Source organism: Macrobrachium nipponense, chromosome 22, assembly GCF_015104395.2.
Source record: "Macrobrachium nipponense isolate FS-2020 chromosome 22, ASM1510439v2, whole genome shotgun sequence".
Classification (NCBI taxonomy): domain Eukaryota; kingdom Metazoa; phylum Arthropoda; class Malacostraca; order Decapoda; family Palaemonidae; genus Macrobrachium; species Macrobrachium nipponense.
The window spans coordinates 71,241,817-71,261,219 of NC_087213.1; the positions used below are offsets into that span (position 1 = coordinate 71,241,817).

Here is a 19,403-nt window from a genome sequence, read left to right on the forward strand (position 1 = left end):
CATGAAACTTGACAAGGTTATAGTGGGGACCCGAAAGATGGTTTATAATGGGTTTCATCCAACATCCCCACACTCCGGAGGGGGCGGGGGTGAGAAGGGATCCCCTGAAACGGAGCTGGTTCTGCCCGTAGAATTAGTTACCTTACGAATTTATCATACATAATTTCTGTATACATATGTTTACTAGTATTCATAGTACGGCCACTATTGGAGAAATAAATCAGTTATGTAACTAAGAATATATTTGAAAAAGAAACTCTACAGAGAGCTTGCGAAGATTCTCAACAGCTCTCTATAGTTTCATTTTTAAATATATTTGCACAGTTTCTCGATTGTCAGACTCGAGCTACTATATATTTTTAAAAACCTCTTTTACCACTACCTGTTTATATACGCAACAATCTCAAGTATAAACACCCCACCCCTCTCTCTCTCTCTCTCTCTCTCTCTCTCTCTCTCTCTCTCTCTCTCTCTCTCTCTCTCTCTCTCTCTCTCTCTTTCTTTCTCTCTCACATACACACACACAAATGAAACTATCAAGAGAATCTGAACTCAATAGACATACACTTGAACAAAAACTTAGAATTTCTTTATCCATTCAACAGTAACCTGTTTAGACATACCGTCCGACAAACTTCAACGAAATTACCCCATGAACTTTTATGGCAAGAAAAAAAAATCAAATTCGTTATTTATACCATCACTCAACTAATAATCAAAATGGTTACAATGTTTTAAAAAATCCATCCGCATTTGATTCTATTTTGATGATACTCGGAGAGTGATGCTTCGCAATAAAGTTTTTTTTTCTTTTTTTTTTTTATTAGAAACACACGTACTATTTCATACCATCAATTCAACGCCCCATTAACAGTAATATTACATCGGCTACGAAGTAAATATAACGAGAGCAGGGAAAGGGAATTGGAATTTCAGTAGTAATAAACTTTTTTATTCATTTCCATTACTTTCATTTTAACTGGCCACAACTGACACGTCATAAAACAAGTATTGGTGAATATTGCTACTCGCTATTTGTGATTTGATGTTGTACACACAAGCATATGTTAAGCCCGTAAGTCTGTAGCTCGTCATAGAAATGCAAATATAGACCTGTTGGTTTATCTATCTTTGATATAACTGTTAGTTTACCTTCCTTACAATATTTAAAGTTACAGATGCTCACTGGTGTACACGTAATTTCTAATTATTGTCATATCACATATTACGCTGGTAAGAGAAAACAAGTCCATTTCCATTGATTTTCTTTTATCTGTAGTATACAAATTTCACCACCCTAATTGGAAGCCACTCGACTAAATACAAGCCCCAAAACTAACATCTGTCAATTAAAAAGGGGTCACAACGGGCGGGGGGTGGGGAGGGGGTCGTAAAGTTTAATGTGAATGTAGCCTGCATTTCAGCAATAATTAGCTGAAACAGTACGAATAGCACGTAAAAGTTTTAAAGGCTCCTGTGAACAGAGGCATAAACCGGTTCTTTATATATAAAAATGGAGTAAATATACAAATTGAATACAGCGATAACCACGGAGGTTTTTTTTTTTTCAGAAAGTACAAGTGTGTACCTTTATGGCTTCTTTACGGTGCTCAGAGTAGCTAATGATCTTTTTATTTCAACGCAAAGTCAATGAAACAGCGTGTTAAATAACCTTAAGTGACCGCATCCTAGAGGAAAAGGAGTGTGATTTCATCGCCATAAAAACCACAGACTTGTGTCTTGAAATTATAAAAGATCACATGAACTAGGAAAAATAAAAATACGGAGAGAATTTAGCAAAATGCGTATTGGGACCCAGGAAATACAGGGAACTGATGGGAAAAAAGGCATCCGGAAAAAAAGCATAATGCAAAATGACCATGCCATGTTTGAAGGTGCACGAGAGGAAAATCAAGTATATGAAAAGTATGCATAAATAATTTGGACTATGAATAAAGCAGCTTCAGAGCAGATTTGGGCCAGTGTGAGCCTGACAGACTAGTTTCTATGAGTGACGAATATACCAAGGACGACTCTCTTTGATCCCTTACCTCCCCGCCTTGGTCTTGGATGTAATATCCTATGGAACAGAAGATCAGTTACCTTGTGGTATGTTTTGTTGACGACACTTTATAGAAACCATTGTAGAGGCTTCGAGAAAAGACACGGAGGACAGCAGAGTCAAGACCTGTATGATAAAGACAGAATAACTGAATTTTGAAGGACACATTCATATATTTGAGATCGATATTTCATATAGATAGTTAATTATTTCCAAAAATCACATTCGCAGTTTAAGCAGAATGAATGCACTGTCAGAAGGTATATATGTAGTGTTGATTGTGACAGGAGATTTGGTCTAAAGATTGGAGATGGGGTAAACAGTTGGACCAGTCATGATGTACATTCGGCAAGGAAAGTTAAGATACAGTTTTTTTAAATCTTCGGACATATATTGCTCAATAATGCCACACCTGGCAACTCTAGAAAGGTGGCGGAGCTTCAGCTTCAAAATCATAGCGTTTGTTGCTTTCTCGATTTCCATTAACTTTACACCATAAAGATTATGTAGAGGTCCAATAAACAGGCTCTATATTATTCGTTAATGTTGGTTTGGTAACGTCAGTTCAGGGTAGAATATCGATCATCCTTTTTTAAAACCTACTGTGAAACCATATTTAGAAGTGATGTTTGACACTAAACTGACGTAAATTTCATACGTAATTGACGACGGATCTTAAACAATGAGAGAAAGTTTTAAAATTTGGGCGGTACCTATGGAAATCGTGAGGAACAATACAGTAAAGAATGAAATATTATGACGATAGAGAGAGAGCGCGCGCAAGCATAGGCCTACGATAGAGATACTTAATTTATTATATTTACTTTGAGAGATTAAGTGATAATATTTTTTCAAATGTTTCAAAAGGAGAGAGAGAGCGCGCGCGCATGCATAGGCCTATCTATGGAGATACTTAATTCATTATATTTACTTTGAGAGATTGTGTGATAATATTTTTTTAAATGTGTTTTAAAAGTGAGAGAGAAAGAGAGAGAGAGAGAGAGAGAGAGAGAGAGAGAGAGAGGAGAGAGAGAGAGAGAGCAAAATCTGCTTACGTGAAAGCTTAGGTCTATTTATAACTACTTAATTTCATTATATTTTCTTTGGGAGATTGAGTGGTAATATATATTTTAAAAGTATGTTTTAGAAGTGGAGAGAGAGAGAGAGAGAGAGAGAGAGAGAGAGAGAGAGAGAGAGAGAGAGAATTATAGTATTGGTGACGGACTTGTGACGGGGGAAAGGCAGAAGAACGAGCGGTGAATCGGTGCAGATACCTGGGAAATAGGGTGATAAGACTGCCAAGATCGTGCTGCACTATGCTAGATAAAATTTGAAGGATCATAATATCCAAGTTAATTCTCTAAGAAATTCATACCCTAATCTTGATTTCATTCGACAGTTGCCGTAACATTCAAAGATTAAAAAGACATGGACAATTTTAGACCCAAACTGCGGTCATTCTTGCTCTTGATAGTCTGTCCTTTTGAAAATCGGGTTTCATCCACAAATCATTCACGAAAAAAGCTGTGTTGAGTAAAAAATATTTATTACCACAAATAACTCAATATGTATTGCACAGGCAATTAAAGTTTTATATCGTGCAAAAAATGCTGATGTGTTCGGAGATCTTTCAGCCTCGCGGCAAAGAAATGCAGTTGTGTAGGGCTGTAGGCTACTACGAACTGCTTTGTAATGGGAGCATGTAGCCAGAAAATCTTTGAGCTGACAATACTACTTTAACCTTGATAAAGATTCATGTTTAAAGACAGTAGCTTTGTAAACGGCACTAGCACTCGATCCATGTCAACGTCAAAGTAATCAAAGTGTGATATCCGTTATGTAAGCCAATATATCCAGTGACATACATGCGCTTTCCCGCTCTAAGTTCTAAGGTTCCTCCTCACATCATAGAAAACTCCCTTGCGGATGCAACTAGATTTGGTCAACCTACCTTAGCCGTCCAACATTGACTGCCATTGACGTCAGCTAACTTTAATCGCTTTGGAATACAATCATGAGTTTGTAAAAACTAAAATAATTGCATTCACCACTTACGATGATGCAATAATAAACCCCGTTCATGAAGTTAAACGAGTAAATATTGTCGTCGTGATACATAGTACTACAATCATAAATTTGCATTCTATCTACCAGATCTCTACAAACGAATCCATCTGTGAAATTCCAATTACTTCGGACATATATCGTGTTTTTAAGTATCTGAACGGTTTCGTTTTGCAATTTTAACTTATATAATTTGCAGTGTATTTTCATATTCTAGAGTAAATTTAGCGATATTATGTCTTTTCAGTAAAAACAAATAGGAAATTCGATGAATGAAAGCTAATGAAAACTGTATCTTCACTTTTCTTATCGAGTGAACACATGACAGACATGGGTAACATTAAAATCACAAGAGAAAAGGTAGGCTATGATGCGAGATTAAAATTTTAATATTGAAGTGTGGAGCAGCTTCAAAGAGAGTGAAAGGACTACGAATGAGACAAGTTAGGAAGATAGAAAGAGTAGCTGAAAAGATAAAGGAAGATCAATTGAAAAAGTATGGTCAAATTACGACAAGACAAGGAGTGATGATCATGAAATTGTTGGGAGGAAAAGTGGCCAAAGCAAAGGTGAAAGGACAAAAACAGAAGATATGAGGAGTAACAGGCATTACATTAGAGAAAGTAAAGGATGATGTGGAGAAATCTGGTCAGAAACATCCACCCCACATAAAATGCAGAAAACGATAAAGAAAAACTGTTCTTTGATTTACTGTCATTAACCAGGGGCACTAATATCGCAAACATAGATACACAAAACTAATAGAGTTAATATTTATTAACACCCTAACGACAACAAAATAGAACATTTTCAAAAAATGTGCCGTCATGTGTTGACCACTCAGAGGGGAAAATGAACAACTTAATTATTTTTCTTCTGAAGTGCATGCCAATCTTATCACAAATGTGCCTAGTCTAACATTATTAATTTCCAGCAACAGTACAGTACCCTTGTCACACTGATCAATAGGATTAATCAATTACATCTGTCAAGCCCAAATTATTGCAAGGTCACTTAAGCCTGACATAAGCGCAGTAGAATTAACCATTACATGAAGAATGCTTTACTGCAGAACAGCAAGCTATACTAGGTAGAAATATTCTAAAACTTGCCTAGCCTAGGGGCACCACAGCCTAATCAACTACCGGGGCACCATAACCCAACTTTTCCCAAATATGATATCTTTACAACACAAGTTACAGGTCTGAATTGCTGACATTTGCATACACATCCATAATTAATGTTTAGACTGCTTGTAGATATTCTTAAATTAGCGTAGCCTATGGGCACCACAGCCTCACCAGTGCACGGGGTGCTAAAATTTAATCTCAATGGATAGAACCTATTAATGTTCGAAATTGCTTAGCCTAAGCTAAATGCACCATTGGTAAATACAGAAGTCTAATAAGTACCATAGTTAAACTTAAATAGCCTACATGCACCATATCCTAACCAATGACCAGGTTACCAAAATCTAATCTTTTCTTTTACTGATATGACCTCTCTACATAAGAAATATCTTAACCTACTATACTCCCAACCCTCAGTTACAGGCATCATAACCTTATATACTTACGCTCGCATAGAGCAAGACTTTACCGTTAAGAGTTTCTTCCAGTTAGTGAAAGGAAAACCAAGATGTATTACAAGAGCCTGGCTAAATTAGGGAATCCTTTATTATGTAGCAATATCTATTAATAAACTTTATGTTGACTAATAGCAACCAAGATGGTGTTATCCTTTGAACTTCCAATATAGCCCAAAGTAAACACTTGAATTTTGAAATAAAATAACAAGCAAGAATTACCGATTTCCAAATGAGCTATAAGTGATAGGCTGTTAATACAAATCCACCCAAAAACAATGTTTTCAATTCTGTTACTTCTACTGGCCCAAAATATGGGACGCTTGCCTACAATTTATTTCTCATAAAAGGATACCTGAAAACTTTACAGTTCTCTAAGTTTCAAACATTACTTGAGATAGAGCCTAATCTGTTGCAGAAAAGGTAGACTATATTGATACAAAGACAGAACAGTAAATCATCTCAAGTGTGTTGCTTTGAGAAATTAGTTACCTGACCAACCTAAATTTGAAATTTGGTACAAGTTTTGATTTTCCAATTATCAAAAGAAAAATAATTTTGATCACATCATAACTTTTAACATCACAAATAAAAAGGAAAATGTGAAAACTTTCTTCCAAAGCGTTTTGTTGTTGTATGGTGCATGCAGTATAGTACATAAACTGCCAGAATTTAAGGATGGTCCCTAGTGTCCATATTCAGAGCCATTAGAAATTTCAGATTCTGCAAGTACATTTCAAAAACAAATGCTGCAAAAATGAGCATGTATGAAGAGGAGTTAAAAAGGTAAGAGAAATGTTAATATTATAATTATGCTGCAAGGTAATCAGAAACTGGAGTTCAAAGTTTAACAACAGAAAATTGTACAATTATTATGAATCAGTAAGACTAAGCTTTCCCCTAAAAATGGTTATGACATGACACCCCAGTGAAGCTGAGCACCACCAACTATGGACAAGTCAAGTTACCTCATGCCTCACAAAAGTTAGGCTAGCATACATAAATCAAACATTGGAAATGACAGGTTAGTACCGTTCTCTGAAATAAAAGCCTGAGAATAGTTTGGCTATGGAACAACTGTGATAATTTGAGATTGCCCTATGGGGTACATTATTTTGGTGCAATCAAGTACTTAACTGTATAACATTTTAGGAAATGGCAGGTTAGTAAATTCTCTATTTTAAAATATTCTTGTTAATGGTTTGGCTATGGCACAACTGTGATAATTTGAGAATGCCCTAAGGGTTACATTAGTTTGGTGGGATCAGGTACTAAAATGTATAACAAGTTAGCCTGGCTTATGATTTTGGACATGAAAGGAAAAATTATAGGAAGGTTTTTAAAAGTTGGGCTATGCCTGTCCCCTTTTTCCATTAACTGAAAATTCCATAGCTTAAGTTTAAAAGCATAAGTTTCCATTGATTCTTTACACCAAGGGAAAAGTTATTAAAGTAAATTGTCTGATGCATATGCAAAGATGAGGCAATTCTGAGTTTATTTTCTTTATATTTAGACTGGCACATAATGATTTTGGACACGAAAGGAAAAATTTTAAATGGATTTTTAAAAGTTGTTGGGCTATGATTGTCCCGTTTTTCCATTAATAAACTGAAAATTCCACAGCTTAACTTTAAAAGTATAATTTTCAACATATTCTTTACACCAAGGATAAAGTTAATTGTTAAATAAATTCTCTGATGCATATGTCAAGGTGAAGCGATTCTGTGTGAATTTTTCTTTATATTTGGACTTGCACGTTATAAATGGCCAATTTAAACATTTTTCTTTCTCAAATGGACCTTGCCTCCTTCACATTGTCATTTCATGTTTATAGTGGATATTTTGTCACAAGCCTGTGGCCAATAAGAACCCTACTGATTAAAATTCCATGCTTTTTACCGGGCATTTTTTACTGATCAAATTTTGGCTCCCACTTGGACAGCATGTGAGACTAATGTCATGTTTTTTATGAACCACAGTGAAAACAAACAGTTTCTAGAAATTGCATCAAACATCACCTATGCACGGCCATGTGGGGAGGGCTGTCTTCAGAAAATTTATCCACCAATAGGACTTCCCGACTACGATGTGCATTGAGGAACACCAGCTTCCCAAGTTCTATGCTTACTTTGGGTACCGGGCATCTTCAAAGACCTTTCAAGAATCACAAAGTTGGAACCCCACCTATGATGCACATGGTATATTAGATTTAAGATAGCATATGTGTATTAGTAGGATTTACAGGGACACATCTGCAAATGAGGATAGGTAACTACATTTCTGGTGAAGACAAGGTAGGTTTTGATGATATGATGCAGTCTATGCACTAGGTATGTGATTTTTTTTTTTTTTTTTAGGCTACTGAAACGACTTATTACAAAAGCTTACTTTACTTCAGGGCTACAGCGTGGGATAACACAGATCATTATAACCAAGGCCTGGTTCCCACCAGCCGACGGCACGAATATCTAGTACGGCCTTTTATTTATTTTGCTTTATGTTTATGAGAGTTACCCATCTAGGCCTACTGTTAATGTTTTACACTCACCCCTAAAAAGCCGGTACTATACACGGCGTCCACATTGCACGTAGTAGTTGATGAACCTGAGGCGCGTGGTAGTAAGACTCCAGTTTTACCTGACGTAGTATGGTATATTGGACAGCTATAACTGGGTCCAGTGCTGTAGGCCTAGTGTGTGTGTGTGTGTGTGTGTGTATATATATATATATATATATATATATATATATATATCCTGTACCTATATATATATAGGTACAGGATATTGGTACGGTAACCGTATCCCTGAATGCGATAGATATTGGTACGGCAGTGAATTGCGCATGCGTCAGTTTCAGACTTCCTGCCGTACAAATAACATAGTGTACTGGGGGTACGTCAGATTCTGTCAGTGGTGCCGTATTGAGGTATTGACTTGCTGTAGGTACGGCAGTTTGCTAATCATGCAGCAGTTGCTGTACACTGTTGCTAAGAGCTATAGGTACGGCACTAGAAGATCAGCGACAGTAGTAATGATAGTCGAACTGAATTGTTTCGCTGAACATGTTCAATTCAAAATGTCAAAGTGAAGCACCATACTGTCATCACCAAAGCACCAAAACATTTTGACAGTAAATGAAAATATAAAATAATACTTAAACATACTTACATTTTGACTATATACATGAAAAATAAAACTAAACTAATCTATCTGTGTACTTCAAATCTTCTTTGAATCTCCTCTGAACCGTGTAATAATACAGATGTTTTCAGGTTTCAGCGAGCTGAAAAAAGCAATCGACGTCTACGAAGAGTCAAACTAACAGAAATTGTATATTCATAGGTCACGAACGATCGAATCGGTCCTGAAAAGAGCTCATTAGAGGAGATTCAAAGAAGACTTGAAGTACACAGAAATCGTGCTCAGCTGTATTCGTGGTAGAAAGAAAAACTACCAAAGTCGATCCTCTGGTAAACGGCCTAATCAATCCTAAGTAATCATCCAAATCAGATCTATATTAACAGCATGTTAACCATATTGGACACACTACTGACTGCTGCACTACCTAGCTAAGCTTCAAATCTCTGAATCTCCTTTTCGGAGCTCTTTTCAAGGCCGATTCGATCGTTCGTGACCTGCGGATATACAATTTCTGGAAGGAAGTTTGACTTCGTAGACGTCTATTGCCTTTTTCAGCTTGTTGAAACCCGAAAAAATCTGTTTTTTCACTGATATGCCTGAGCTATCACTGATATGCCTGAGCCCTGAGGCGGTAAATCAAAAGGTTCGCGCACGCGCAATTCACAGCCGTACCAATATCTATGCAATCAGGGATACGGCTGCCGTACCAATATCCAGTTCGATATATATATATATATATATATAGATATATATATATATATATAATATATATATATATATATGCTACTGTGCCACCAGCCAAATCACGAACAGTAATGAATGCAAAATCGCATTTAAATTCGTGCTCTACAATATCTTTGCTACCAGTGAAAGTTGTTTGCCTGCGCCTCCACCATCCATAAAATATGACTATTGCCTACGTAATTGGCCTAACACTTCCACCTTACTAACTTAGGCCTAACAGTCCAGCATGATAGGCTTAGACCAATTCCTGTGCAATTATAAGGAATCAACAGATCAGCACGCACTCCACTGCATAAAACATCCATTAATGGTTCAACTATCCTTACCTTTTAACCTGAAGAAGCTTTGGGGTTTAGGCTACTGGCTTGTTTCCAAGAGAACGAAATGTCCAATTTACGTTAACACCCATTACCTAGGTCTTGCACTTTTTAGCTATTAAAAAGCAAATCAATTTACCAAAAAATCAATTCAACGTCGCTTTTGGAGAAATCTGCTAACCTTCCCTGGACCAAAGATCCTGCAAACCGAGTCAATACTATCGATAGCTGATAGTTCTTCGTGGCAGATTAACGGTGACCTGGGAGATAACAGATCCAACCTGGAGATACTGCCAGTGCCAGACCCCGGGCCCAGGCGCCAGTGAGTGACGTCACGACGTTGACTACGCCTACAATGAGTAACGTGAGGAAAACAACAGAGCGCAAAGAAGCGCAACCTTTGAGCACTTCTACTGCCTCCCCAGAGAAGGAAAATGAAACATTGTATTTGGGAAGTAACTATACTTTATCTTAAGTAAGGCAACGTTAAACAGTTAAATACGCTAGAGAGGGTATTCATTTCACGATGATAGACCCTGGCTCACTGTTTACAATCACGTAAGTTGATTGAAAACGCCAATAGCAACATATGAATAAAATATTTACTTGCGGAACACAAGGCAGATTGAAAAAAAGGTGCAATAAAAAATACGAGAAAATGAAATACACAGTAACTGAATGATATTAAATAACAACCAAATACACAAAATATGCGACTAAGCGAAAAGACAGAAATCGAGACTACGGAAAACATGGTTACTGTACGTAGTAGGCTTGTGGCTTGTATTTAGAGTAAAATCGCTAAAGTTAAGACGACCTTTGATGCCAAAAATCGAGATAGAAGGAGTTTCCAAGGAGATAAGAGATAGGTACAAATCCTTTTACAAAAAAAAAAATACTGACACCATGAAGAGCGATTTGACATTCCACCAATCTACAAAACATAACTGAAAGAAGTGTTTGCGGAGTGAGTGCCCATAGCTATCTCAGAAATAAATATCCCGAAATGTGGTTTAATCTCAATATTTTTCATATAATGAAAACGGGATTTATGCGTACCTTTGAGTAATACATTAGAATTATTTTTTCTTTTTACTATGCCTTGAATAGTTTCTCGCATAAACGGCGAGTACTACTTTTCAACGTAGTTAATTAACTACGAATTAATTTTATGAGAGGCACGTTACAAATTAATGTTCTAGCTGGGAACATGGATTCGAATTAAAACTATTCGTGGGTCGACTTAATTGCAGGCAGCAAAATTGAAAGGCCGGAAACTTTGAAGTATTTACTTTCTATTTCATCCAACATATAAAAATAATACCTGTGGGCTAGTTAATAGGAGTACATACATATAAAGGTGCAGTACAGATAATGAAACATATAATAACAAAAACTATGGTGCTAAAAATTGCTTCCCCAGTCATGAATAATAAGAAATAGCTAAACTAAGTGAAATGAATAATAGTTTACACAAAAATAAATTAAATACCAAAACAATACTCTCTGCAAAGATAAAAGAAAAAAAATATTACGGAGGTTTCCTACTGTGTCACTTCATTAGTTTCATCTGATTTTTCATTAAAAATACAGGAAGTTCCAATGCATCTCTTAGGCTAAGGTGAGGCGACAGATGTCACCTCAGTGGTTGTTTGGTTGTTTATGAATTTTCACGTGGCCGAAGGTATCTGACCTCTACTGGTGGTCACGTGAGCAACTTTGCTATCAGAATGCTCTCCGGTATATAATCCTCAATAAAACTACTTGGAAGGTTAAGAACTATGTATGTGAAAGTTATAAATATGCCTCGAATAAAATTTTAATTCCTTAACGAATGGACCGTTTCTGAATGTATACCTTTATACAACCACTACAGTACAATCTTTTGCCATTGTTTGTTTTACTTTATTACCCACGGCTTTAGATTTCTTTTATATATAGTGTGCCATTTTATTCAACTTCTTATTTTACCTTTCTAGCTGATGTCTACCTTTTAATTTCCACCTCTCTGCCACCTGATATATTTCACTTCCCACCCTCTATTTTGCTTCTTTACTTTCACAATATTATAACTTTTTTCACATTTTAGTAGTCTGCAAATAGTGCCACTGATTTCAGTATATATTATTCTCTAACTCAACTTTCAAAGCTCAGCCACTTTCTGTTACGATTCAACCTCTGGTTTTTCTTTTAATTGTCATATCCTGAATAATCAAAAGATTCCACCGATTCCCATTTAATTAAGCAGATGCAAATCAAATCCACCCTACCTCACTATAGAAAAAAAAATTTGTTTTCGATGTAATTTACGTCTAATTATAGCAAAAAAAAAAAATTGAAATGGTGTCCTAATTAACAAGATATTTATGGGCAACAAACCTGATAAAAAAAACTTCCAGTGATATAAAAATCATGACGCATTTTTAAATCTTCGAAAAGGTTATTTCAAAAGCAGAATTTTCATAGAAAAAAAGAATTAATTAAACTTTTACCAAATAGCGCAGGATCAAAGCGAAAATGCAGTCACTCGTGATTTACCTCGCCTGAAATAGTAATATGGTGACATGTCGCCGACAACTAATAAAAATAAAAATCAGAGATCGAACGTTAAAAAAAAAAAAAATAAAAAAAAAATAATTTTAAATCATCAAATGTCTAAAGCAAGAACGCTCAACCAGCACCTGAGCAAAGATAAGCACTTGTTCGAGATCACTTAACACTGAATTTGATATTCGACCCATCTCATCATTTTTACATGCTGAGGCTAGAAGCTGATTTTTTCCCCTTCCCATCTAAAAGAGGAAGGGACGAGGAGAACATCAAAGGCTTGTTGAACCCCTGGGGCGGATGGGCACTTCAGGCTGACACTGTAGGAGGTCCGTGTAAACGTTCATGAATGTCATCAATCTTTCGTCTTCCTCTCCTTCCCCTCTCCTAAGAAACTGGTTCCTTATTCAATGTGAATGAAAGTAACGTGTCATCTTACTTCAAAATGTACTCTATCTAATATCCCAGTCTATAATCCACACATTTTTTATTGGTATATAAAGTACTATCATCAACATCACATATTTCTTCTCTAGATTCGAAGTTCTTATAGATCCGCTTCAGGTCTAAGGAACAAAAACTAGAATAATAGCTCATGCCTACATGTTATTAATGAGTGCCTCAGTGACGTGATCGGTATGGTCTTAACCTGCCACCTCGGTGACCGCGAGTTCGATTCTCGGGCATTCCACTGAGGTGTGAGAGATGTGTATTTCTGGTGATGGAAATTCACTCTCGACGTGGTTCGGAAGTCATGTAAAGTCGTTGGTCCCGTTGCTGAATAACCACTGGTTCCATGCAACGTAAAAACACAATACAATACAATACATTTTATCAATAAACATTTGGTGAAGGAAACCTGGTGAAGGGAACCTACCGGGTTTATTCAGGACTAAATGACATGCGAGCTTATGTCACGATGAATCACGCATGCGCAAGGGCTGCATGAAGTTATTGCTGCCATACGCGACCGACTCTGCAGAAAAAAGTTAAATTTGTAATTTATTATAATATATTATTAAATGTTTTGCTCTGCATTTAGAAGAAAGTATGCATCGAAAGCAATGACGCGCATCTCTTGGTTTCATATGTGACAAGACATTTTTTTTTTTAAATGCCACTTGCATTACGCTAAAACCCCGAAAGTTAATATTTCATATTCTTACTGACGCCGTCACCCTTTCTTTTCCCGCTGCAGCTGCTGTTCTTTTGTTGAACTTTTATGAATTTTTGATGACGGGAATAATAAGGCTGTTTCACAAAGAAAGAAATGCAAGCAATTAATGTGAAAGAAGTATAGCTTACAGCAAGGGGATAATAATGATGCATAAACGTAAAGGAAAATTTGTTGTAATTAGCGAGAAGTGAAAGTATTTTCATTTTGTAAAGAATACAGACCACCACATTCTGAAATATTAAACAGCAAAATTAAACATTCAGACAGAGAGAGAGTGAGAGAGAGAGAGAGCAGTAATTTATTTAGGATTTAATTTTTCTTCTCAGTATATAATTGAACTCGCACAAAAACACTAAATATGAACGTGCCTTTGATGTTCAGAAACAAAGACAACAAAGAGGAATTCCCCTTTCAGTGCTGTTTCAGGCATCACGATCTGGTGATCTTATTTTTTCGCAAAAAAGGGAATCCGAAAAAAAATTATTGTTTTTCATCAAACAAACTAAAATTTATGTACGCATTCTGACTCCAGTTTAACAAGCGACAAATAGGATGTGTGCCCTTTAGATGGCTTTCGTCCTTTAAACAGACTGAACACTGGGTTCACGAAAAAACATCATATTCTAAATTAATTCAATAACTCTTACAAATATATGAAAAAAAAGAACCTATATCAAATGCTATCTGTTCTGTTAAAGCGAACAATTAAAACTCTCCACGGCAAGTGACCTCTCTAAAGCGTCGGATTTAAAATTACAATATTTCTGCCCAGATTAAAAAAAAAAATCTTTGCTAATTATTACACGGAATAAAGGTTTTGATAAAGCAGGTTATTGATTTGTGAGGAGACTGAAACCCGGTTATTGCCGTTTGAGTAATTACACTGATAGGATCATCGATACATCGGTTATCAATTCGCAATGAATCCATCATTAACCGTCAATCGAATTCATAAAAAAGTGTAATCAGAATAATCTATGAAATGAAATTGGTATAATATTTATAGACGCAAATCAGTACATGAGTTTCTATTCACTTTTATTACTTTTTTCTGAAAACTGTTGTCGTAATAATGCTCCTTTGTTAACATGCTTCGATAAGTTAATGGTATTCACAGCAGTACGGTTCGTAGCCATCAATCAAATTTTTCCTTTTCATGGACTGGAGTGAATTTGTTTGCTTGAGTGCACTAATGAGAGAGAAGAGAGAGAGAGAGAGAGAGAGAGAGAGAGAGAGAGAGACTTTAAACCTTGGAATACTGAACTAAGAATCAGTTAAGTAATTATACTTGAGAACGTCAAAAGGTACCTTGTTATCATAATTATCACAGATAAAAATCATGCCATTTATCATTACAGGTGGTTATAAGAATTCCCAGAGGTAATGAAAAAAACAAGATTCAACGGAAAACGTTACGAAATACTGGCACCATCTGCTAATGCCAAAACTGTAAGCTAAAAATATACGCAGGTTTGTATTTCTGAGATTCCGTTTATTTACTCAAAATAATTTTACGCGTCTTTTTTAGCATCTGTTTACGATTTCTCACGTTACTCTTGCCAACTGGCCCTCACTGGGCACACCCATTTCGTCTTCTTTTATGCCTTCTTTTATACATCAAATATACTGTATCCGGGTTTTTCTTGTTGAAGAAACTCAAGATATGAAACCGTAATTAATATTTCTATACTGAATGAAAAAATTTTTATGTTCCGACAAAATGACAACGCACAAAAGACAATCAATTTACCCTGTACAAAAAATAACGTAGACAAACTGAAGGTGTAATCAAGGAAGGCAGTAGCATTTTTAGAGAAGATTGTGATGACAATTAGAGTAAACAGGATAGCGGGGACGCTTAACGATTACCCTCCTGATAATATCAAGTAATCCTCGTAGAACTCGCTCATACTTCCCATTTAAACAAAAATGCTTAGTGCTCGGTTTTTAATTATAGTATATTAGCTTTATTTCTATTAAGAAAATCAGTTTCGTACTGTCTTTACGATCTAAACTCCTAAAAAATGAGGAATGACATCTTGACTATAATTCAAACTGTTTACGTAGAAAATATTCAAGAAACAATACTAAATACGGTTCGCCAGTTTCACAACAATTACGGAATTTGCACTCGTCACTACGATTTTCTATATTTCACCGGGTTACTAAAAAGAATCATAATGGAGTTCTAATGTGTACGTTGGTGAAAGATATAATGCATCCCAAAACTAAGCTGAAGTTCAGTTTTCTCCGTTCGATTTCATTCATAGTCGAAATCAGTTGACTTAAAAACAGAGAATTAGTGTTTCTGGTTGATTTCACAATCACATCTGTGTGGAGCTGCAAAATGTCGGAAACGATACCCAGAAAGATGAACCGAAGAATATAGCTGCAAAGTATTCTCTGGTCAATATTATTTGTATGATTTCCTCCTTTTGTTTGATAACGGCTAAAGAAAAATTATGAACCCCCAAAAAAGAGCCGAAAGCATTCGGTTATTTTATATAATTCCTGGATGAGATAATATTGCGCGAAGGGGGATGGAGTGCTTGACGGGTTTCCACAAAGGAACTTTTACTTTAGAGGTCATGACAATGAAGATAACTCGGGCAACACCATTTCACTTTATCTCTATACTTAATTGGTAAGTATTTTGACAAACGTTTCCAATCGGTTAGTTTTATTACAATTTGCTGATGAGAAAGTAGTTCCTAGTCAGCAACACAGTCTGAGCAACTCGACATAGTCGGTGAGCAGTTTCAAGCCACATTCTTCTCCCTCATTTTAGGAGTAAATTTTGGTGGAACCAACCGAAAGTCGGTGAATTTACAAAGCAAGTTTCCGTGGAGTATAATACTCATTTGAGGAAAAAAAGGAAGCAAAAAAAAATCGTATACTAAAAATAAAACTGTCAACGCCGATAGTTTGGAAATAATACAGAACAATAAGGTATTTAGCACAAAAGAAACTAAATCATATTTTACATATATTGCAAGAATGTCTAGAACAAATAAAAATACAGAAACAGTAAATAAATTGGAAACATAGAATATATATATAAAAAAAATAAGTCCAAGTGAACTCCTATGAAAGACAACTCAAAGAAAAAGACCAGAAGGTCAGGCAAAGACTGTGACGCAGACCTAAATTTGGTTGCATGATCACTAAGCTGATTAAGTCCAATAACTTTTGGCACTTGATATATCTGACGCAAATAAGACTATAGACGCAATAGTCAAACACGCAAAACACCATAGAGATGATGGCCATTTTAAGCGTGCTCAACCTTCCTTCCTTTTATTTTCCCAGAGTTTTAGTTCCTGTTCTAATCCTAAACATTGCAAAGTTATACGAAAAGATTTGCTGTAATGTAATTTCAAGGCTACCTGAGCTTTTATTTCTAGGTTTTCCGTTTTATTTTTTATACACACACATATGTATACATATAAAAAAGGTAATGCCACGGAGGAAAATAAAAAAACGAGAACTGCCTGAGATCTTTCGGTTTTAACGACCCTCAAGTCTTGCCCTTAGTGAAGGGGTCGTTAAGACCGAAAGATCTCAGGCAGTTCTCGTTTTTCATTTTATTCCCTGGCATTACTTTTATTTATACATAGCATCGTGATCAAGATATTCATGTATAAATATAATTTTATATATGTATGTATGTTATATATATATATATATAGATATTATTATATATACATATATATTTATCTATAATTATAATGGAGCCCATAAAAATGCCAAAATGTACATAATGTACAAAGCAAATACTATATTTCAGAGGGACAACTGGTCTGAAATGTATTTACTCACTACATTTCGGCGTTTTAGGGCTCTTTTATTGGATGGAATTCTGTTTAACCCAACAATATATAATTATTTTAACATATATATATATATATATATATATATATATATATAAAATACACACATTATTTCTATATATAAATATATCTTATTATAATATACATATATAGTATATATATATATCTATATAGAGATAATATAGATATATATATATAGTATACACACACACACACATATATATATATATAATAATATATATATATATATATATATATATATATATATATATATATATATATGTATGTACGTATGTATGTATTATACGTATATATATTAAATGAACAGAAAACCCACTGGAAAATCTGAAAATGAAATACCAAGCACCCTTTTATTCGCATTACAGTGAGTCTCCATTAACATCTTTGATAACAATTGGGATTAAAATATTATCAACTATAACCCTAAAAGGCCAAGACCCTTCTAGATATGCGGATGTCGATAATCAACCGCATCAGGATCGAGATCGCTGATGGAAACCGCAAGGACAGTCAATGGAGCTTAATTTCCTCCAAGTCGATTTCGTTATCTTAACGACGGATAAAAATTGCGTAACCCAGTCTATTCTGTAGTTAAAGCTATCAAAGCTCTAATAAGCATTCCATCGTATCTCCCTCCTTCTTCATACATAAACGATACATTCATGTTCAGGGAGAGAGAGAGATAGAGAGAGAGAGAGAGAATGCATTTCATCTCACTCCCAATCATCACTTTTACTTTGTGGTTTTCATTAATGAGCTGTCTTTTTCTCTTCCCAAACTAATTCCGGTGATCTATTTATAATCATAATGACCTCAGCTTTACCTGGCAAGCTCCCTTTAGGACAGATGATAAAAAGTCAATGATAATTAACATCGCCACAAACGATGTCTATTACAATCGGAAAAAGGAAATCACGGCATTCTCTTAGAATAAAAGCAATAAGGCAATTATTAGAAACAATGCCCATTGTTGCATTGCATCATTCATTCATGTCTCTGATAGTACGTGTTACAATGATTACGGTAAGGTTTTTCTTTGACAGCGATCCCTTTCAGAGGAAAAGGAGTTTTCTGCAGAAAAGAAACACAGGCTTTGCAGAGTGTTCCGTACACCTGTGGTTTCAAGCGCAGAGGTAGGTAGTACATTCTAATTACTCGTTAGTACGCGCTACGTGTACATCTGGGATATTATTCATATTACAAAATTAAGTATAGCACTGATCATTACCTATACCGAGATTGTTCATCTTCCCCATTTGTATTTTATTAAATTTGCCCTTAGCTTAATCTTCAATTCCATGATCGACTTTGCACAAGAACTAACACGTCTAAGAAGTTAATGTTTTAACTTTTCGTCTACGTATTAAATGGATGGCGTAGAATAAAGTATGGAATTGTAATACCTACTAACGATAACAATAAGGCACAAAATCAAACTCCAAACTCAGCCGAAGTACTAAATTCCGATTTGATTCTAATTTCACACTGATTTTCCCATCAGGTATTTCCATTACTACTTGCATACGAGTCGTCTCCAAATGTTACGTCTCGGAACTTATCAGAGGCAGTTTCCCAAAATCGATATTCTTTGAGCCCCTTCGGTGGTTAATCCCCCTACAGATACTCTTCGGTCTATCAGTTCTCGCGCTACAGACCAGTAACAACAACATGGTGCAAGACGTCCCATATCATCTCCTGATATTATCGGTGCTTGTGACTGATGGAAACCTTAAACTACCTAACATGATCGTGATCACTATGAACCTGAATTGATCTGATTATAGAGTTTAGGCCAAAGGCCAAGCACTAGGAGCTATGAGGTCATTCAGCGCTGAAACGAAAATTGACAGTAAAAGGTTCGAAAGGTGTAACACTGGGAAGACCTCGCAGTTGCACTATGAATCAATTATTAGGAG

At 35.6% G+C, this 19,403-nt stretch overlaps 1 long non-coding RNA gene across 1 annotated transcript in view; it reads right to left on the reverse strand.

Annotated features, from left to right (window-relative positions):
* Nucleotides 1-1,203: 1,203 nt before the first annotated feature.
* Nucleotides 1,204-19,403, reverse strand: part of LOC135198421 (uncharacterized) — a 185,134-nt gene continuing 166,934 nt past the window's right edge. The window contains exon 4 of the long non-coding RNA XR_010310804.1: nt 1,204-2,188. This is a non-coding gene — a long non-coding RNA (uncharacterized LOC135198421). The remainder of the gene's footprint in view (nt 2,189-19,403) is intronic.